Source organism: Bos indicus x Bos taurus, chromosome 21, assembly GCF_003369695.1.
Source record: "Bos indicus x Bos taurus breed Angus x Brahman F1 hybrid chromosome 21, Bos_hybrid_MaternalHap_v2.0, whole genome shotgun sequence".
Lineage (NCBI taxonomy): Eukaryota > Metazoa > Chordata > Mammalia > Artiodactyla > Bovidae > Bos > Bos indicus x Bos taurus.
This window is the reverse complement of record NC_040096.1, coordinates 25764628-25771007: the sequence shown is the minus strand read 5'-3', so window position 1 is coordinate 25771007 and position 6380 is coordinate 25764628. Positions and strand designations below refer to the sequence as shown.

Sequence of the window (6380 nt, the reverse complement as noted above, 5' to 3'; positions counted from 1 at the left end):
GTGGAGGGGCTGAGCTGGTCTCTTCCTTTCCCCGGCTTCCTCATACACAGCTTCCCATTTCCCTTTTATGGCTGCTGTTTTGTTTGAAAATAACTTCTTCAAGCTCTCAGCCCAGACGATCTGTCTCTGACATTGTCTCCTCAACTGATTTCCCTAATGTCAATAACATGTCAAATTCTTCCAGGGCTAGAAAGATAAGAATCAGGGCTATATTTAATGTGAGAAGGGACGCTGAGTATAAAACTCCTGCTTTTGCTAAAAATCAGAGTTTAGCAAAAGATGTTTGACAAGAGGGGAAGGGAGAAATGTAGCGTCAAGTCCTTCAAAAATTCTCCTTTCCTAGAAAGCACTTGGAGCTGCTCTCTTTAGAGCTTCAAGTCTCCTGGGAGACAACTTAATGACTGCTCCATCGGTGTGCCCCTCTGCCGCCCCACCCTGTGTAATACCTTACCAAACATGCTGCTTCCTTTCTCCAACCCACCTGCCTTCATTTCACTGCAAAATCCAGGGCATAGACTCTGGTGGCTTCTGACAGGCGTCTTCCTTCCACACCTGTTGATACCAAAATGCCAAATGGATCAGCATGTCGGGTGATGGAGTAGGTCTAAGGGCTGCTGTCTCAGGAAGCTGGGGTATTTTGAAGAGCAGACGTCTGACATTGAAACCCCAGTCTTTTACTAGTGGGCTGTATGACTCTGGGTAACTTATACAACCTCTCTGAGCCTCTGTGTAAAATTCTGATTATTATTCACTCTCTCTTCTGGGTCATCAATTCCTGGATGCTTGGAAGGGTCAGGAGAGCAGTCATCAACAAGCTGTGCAGACTGGCCTAGACCAGAACCCTCATAGAGGGCATGGGGGAAGCCAAGCCCAGCTGCTTTCTGCCTCCAGGCTTCTTCTGTTTATGAACCTGCTTAGTGATCTGGGAGGCACTATGGCAGTGAGTCCCCCTGTTTATTACCCACAATGAACCTGCTGGGCCCCAGGTTTCTAGATGAGTCTCACTGGGCTGGCACTTGTTCATAAGAATACAACTTATTCTGTCCTTGGTTCTCTAGTTCCTCCCTAGTGCCCTTGCTGAGAATCCCACAGGGCTGCCAACTCAGGTTTGTGGAATCCACACCCCAGTTTCCTATCTCTGTAATGGGGCAGGGTTCCTATAGAGGGTAGGGGTAGTGGGGAGATAGGGTTGGGGATTGTGTTCCAAACAATGTCATTCAGGGCCTTCCCTGTTTTTCATGAGTGGTGACTACTACCATGTTCCATTTTGAACAGAATGCCAGGTGTTTACATCTTTTTAGCTCTTGAAGAAGCCAAGTAAAGTTCAGAGTGGGTCTGGGACTTCCCCTGGCGGCCCAGTGGCTGAAACTCTGTACTTCTACTCCAGGGTTCCATCTCTGATCGGGGAACTAAGATCCCGCTTGTAGGGGCCAGACAACCAGAGATGCTGTAGGGCTGTGACAGTGCTGGCTCGTTGGGCAGCCGGGAGCACTGCCTTGAAAACACCAATGTAAAGTGAATTCTGAACATGAAAGAGTTTGATGACACAGAGCACTGAATTTCTTTGTTTGGAGTACAAGTTATCACCCTTTCTGGAGCATGCTTCAATTCATTTCAGTTCAGTTGTGTCCGACTCTTTGCGACCCCTGGACTGCAGCATGCCAGGCTTCCCTGTCCATCACCAACTCCCGAAGCTTGCTTGTAAACCGAGCACGTTTACAAGTTCTGTATGCAAACGATCTGATGGTGAAGAGCAGACAGTGCTGGGATGTGAAAACTGGTCCTCCACACACTGCTCCAGATAAACAGCTGCCTTCTCTTCCCCACAAAACGCTCTGCCCATAATTAAACCTACATCTCCTGCCCCAGCAGCACAAATGGCATCCATGCTTCTTATGGACCTTTCTACTTGGAATACTTCCTTCTTGTGGATTTTACCTTGAGTATGAAGCAGAAGTCACCAGGTGTCTATGTGCTGCCTTCCTATTAATCTGCATTACTGCGGTTTGGAGTCATGTTTGCAGGGCATGGACTCTATCAAGGTGGTGTATTTAAGTTTACATCCCTGATAACTACCCAGATGGTGACTGTCCACATTTGGTGTTTGATATTCCCATCTTTCACCCGCTAGTTGATCCCATCTCATGTGAACTGGGGGCTTCCCAGGTGACTCAGTGGTAAAGAATCTGCCTATCAATGCAGGAGACGTGGGTTCGATCCCTGGGTTGGGAAGATCCCCTGGAGAAGGAAATGGCTACCCATTCCAGTATTCTTGGCTGAAGAATCCCATGGACAGAGGAGCGTAGAGGGCTACAGTCCATGGGGTTGCAAAGAGCTGGACATGAATGAGTGACTGAGCACACACTGAGAACACAAAAAGGTGAACTGGATGTGAAGAGAGTATTTGCAAAGAGGCTGCTGCTGCTGCTAAGTCGCTTCAGTGGTGTCCAACTCTGTGTGACACCATAGATGGCAGCCCACCAGGCTCCTCCGTCCCTGTGATTCTCCAGGCAAGAACACTGGAGTGGGTTGCCATTTCCTTCTCCATTGCAAACTGGAGGCGGAATAATAATTGTATTTGGCAAGTATTGATGTGTGCAAGGTGAGTTTTCTACAAGATTGATCCAACAAGTCCCCTAAACCCAGAGACTGCAATACTGGGTGTAAAATCTATTTAGCTTTTGAAAAGTAAAGTGGTTGGCAGTGTTAAGGTGTGCATTGCTCATTTGTTTGGCCAACCTAAAATAGAAGACCCCTACATAATTAGCTTTTCTCTATGGAATCCTTCTGTACATGCTGAAGCTAGAGAGAAGATGCTGACTCAGACAAAGCCTGAAGAACAGCATAATAAAAGTGTCCATCTTGGCCTGTAATGGGTAAATCCTAGCTAAGGACAGCCTTTCAGTAAAGAAGAGAAAACAGTAACAGCTTAAGCTGGTGACTCTGGTGCGCCATGAACTTTCCTGCTGGACTCAGGCTAGTAGAGTTGACTGATGGACTGTCGGCAGAGCAAACCGTGGTGAAGAGTGGCTGATGTCAGTGTGGTCCGTGTGTGCCTAGGTTCTAACAGCAAGTTCTGGAAATCCTCTTTTTATGCACTGCATTACCTCTGGTAAAAGAATCTTTCAGGTGGTTATCTAGTTTAGTATTTTTGATTACTGGGGACTTGAAACTTATGTATTTTTTCTGAATATAATGCTAAAGGTAAGTTGCATTCATTTAAACTAGTGAAGTAGGTAGAACTCAGTGCTATCTATGAATTTTAAGGCTTCCCTGTGGCTCATATGGTAAAGAATCTGCCTGCAATGGGGAAGACCCGGATTCTATCCCTGGGTCTGGAAATTCCCCTGGAGAAGTGAATGGCAACCCTTTTCAGTCACCTACATCGAACCTGGACTGGCGATTCATTTCTTATATGATATTATACATGTTTCAATGCCATTCTCCCAAATCATCCCCGCCCTGCAACAGAGTCCAAAAGACTGTGTCTCTTTTGCTGTCTCACATAGAGGGTTATCGTTACCATCTTTCTAAATTCCATATATGCGTTAGTATACTATATTGGTGTTTTTCTTTCTGGCTTACTTCGCTCCGTATAATCGGCTCCAGTTTCATCCACCTCATTAGAACTGATTCAAATGTATTCTTTCTAATGGCTGAGTAATACTCCATTGTGTATATGTACCACAGCTTTCTTATCCATTCGTCTGCTGATGGACATCTAGTTTTTTAATTTTAAAATTAATTAGTTTATTTTAATTGCAGGCTAATTACTTTACAATATTGTGGTGGTTTTTGCCATACATTGACATGAATCAGCCATGGGTGTACATGTGTCCCCCATCCTGAATCCCCCTCCCACCTCCCTCCCCATCCCATCCCTCAGGGTTGTCCCAGTGCACTGGCTTTGAGTGCCCTGTTTCATGCATCAAACTTGGACTGGTCATCTATTTCACATATGGTAATATACATGTTTCAATGGTATTTTCTCAAATCATCCCTCCCTGGCCTTCTCCCACAGAGTCCAAAATTCTGTTCTTTATGTCTGTGTCTCTTTTGCTATCTCACATATAGAGTCATCATTACCATCTTTCTAAATTCCATGTATATGTGTTAATATACTATATGGATGTTTTTCTTTCTGACTTCTTTCACTCTGTATAATAGGCTCCAGTTCCATCCACCTCATTACAACTGTTTCAAATGTGTTCTTTTTAATAGCCGAGTAATATTCCATTGTATATATGTACCACAGCTTTCTTATCCATTCGTCTGCTGATGGACATCTAGGCTGCTTCCATGTCCTAGCTATTGGAAACAGTGCTGCAATGAACACAGGGGGAAAACATGTCACTTTCAATTCTGGTTTCCTTGGTGTGTATGCCCAGCTGGGTCATATGGCAGGTCTATTTCCAGTTTTTTAAGGAATCTCTGGAGCTTTCCTGGTGGCTCAGACGGTAAAGCGTCTGCCCAAAATGAGGGAGACCCAGGTTCAATCCCTGGGTTGGAAAGATCCCATGGAGAAGGAAATGGCAACCCACGCCAGTACTCTTGCCTAGAAAATTCCATGGATGGAGGAGCCTGGTGGGCTATAGTCCATGGGGTCACAAAGCATTGGACATGACTGAACGACTTCACTTCACTTCACTTCACTTAAGGAATCTCCACACTGTTCTCCATAGTGGCTGTACTAGTTTGCATTCCCACCAACAGTGTAAGAGGGTTCCTTTTTCTCCACACCCTCTCCAGCGTTTATAGTTTGTAGACTTTTTGATAGCAGCCATTCTGACCAACGTGAGATGGTACCTCATTGTGGTTTTGATTTGCATTTCTCTGATAATGAGAGATATTGAGCATCTTTTAATGTGTTTGTTAGTCATCTGTATGTCTTCCTTGGAGAAATGTCTGTTTAGTTCTTTGGCCCATTTTTTGAATGGGTCATTTATTTTTCTGGTATTGAGCTGCATGAGCTGCTTGTACATTTTGGAAATTAATTCTTTGTCAGTTGCTTTGTTTGCTGTTATTTTCTCCCATTCTGAAGGCTGTCTTTTCACCTTGCTTATAGTTTCCTTCATTGTGCAAAAGCTTTTAAGTTTAATTAGGTCCCATTTGTTTATTTTTGCTTTTATTTCCATTATGCTGGGAGCTGGGTCATAGAGGATCTTGCTGTAATTTATGTTAGAGAGTGTTTTGCCTGTGTTTTCCTCTAGGAGTTTTATAGTTTCTAGTCTTATATTTAGATCTTTAATCCATTTTGAGTTTATTTTTGTGCATGATGTTAGAAAGTGTTCTAGTTTCACTCTTTTACAAGTGGTTGACCAATTTTCCCAGCACCACTTGTTAAAGAGATTATATTTTCTCCATTGTATATTTTTGCCTCTTTTCTCAAAGATAAGCTATCCACAAGGTGCATGAATTTATCTCTGGGCTTTCTATTTTGTTCCACTGATCTACATTTCTGTCTTTGTGTCAGTACCATACTGTCTTGATGACTATAACTTTGTAATATAGTCTGAAGTCAGTCAGGTTGATTCCTCCAGTTCCAGTTTTCTTTCTCAAGTTTGCTTTGGCTATGTGAGGTTTTTTGTATTCCATACAAACTGTGAAATTATTTGTTCTAGTTCTGTGAAAAATACCAGGTAGCTTGATAGGGATTGCATTGAATGCAGATTGCTTTGGGTAGTATACTCATTTTCACTATATTGAGTCTTCTGATCCATGAATATGGTATATTTCTCCATCTATTTGTGTCATCTTTGATTTTTTTAATCAGCGTTTTATAGTTTTCTATGTATAGGTCTTTTGTTTCTTTAGGTAAATTTATTCCTAAGTATTTTATTCTTTTTGTTGCAATGGTGAATGGGATTGTTTCCTTAATTTCTCTGTTTTCTCATTGTTAGTGTATAGGAATGCAAGGGATTTCTGTGTATTAATTTTATATCCTGCAACTTTACTATATTCATTGATTAGCTCTAGTAATTTTCTGGTGGAGTCTTTAGGGTTTTCTATGTAGAGAATCATGTCATCTGCAAACAGTGAGAGTTTTTACTTCATTTCGAATCTGGATTCCTTTTATTTCTTTCTCTTCTTTGATTGCTGTGGCCAAAACTTCCAAAACTATGTTGAATAGTAGTGGTGAGAGTGGGAACCCTTGTCTTGTTCTTGACTTTAGGGGAGATGCTTTAAGTTTTTCACCATTGAGGATAATGTTTGCTGTGGGTTTATCATATATGGCTTTTATTATGTTGAGGTATGTTCCTTCTATGCCTACTTCCTGGAGAGTTTTTATCATAAATGGGTGTTGAATTTTGTCAAAGGCTTTCTCTGAATCTATTGAGATAATCATATGGTTTTTATCTTTCAATTTGTTAATGTGGTGT

At 42.4% G+C, this 6380-nt stretch overlaps 1 pseudogene; it reads left to right on the top strand.

Annotated features, from left to right (window-relative positions):
• Nucleotides 1-583: 583 nt before the first annotated feature.
• Nucleotides 584-2933, top strand: LOC113879574 (annotated as a pseudogene).
• The last annotated feature ends 3447 nt before the right edge of the window (nucleotides 2934-6380 follow it).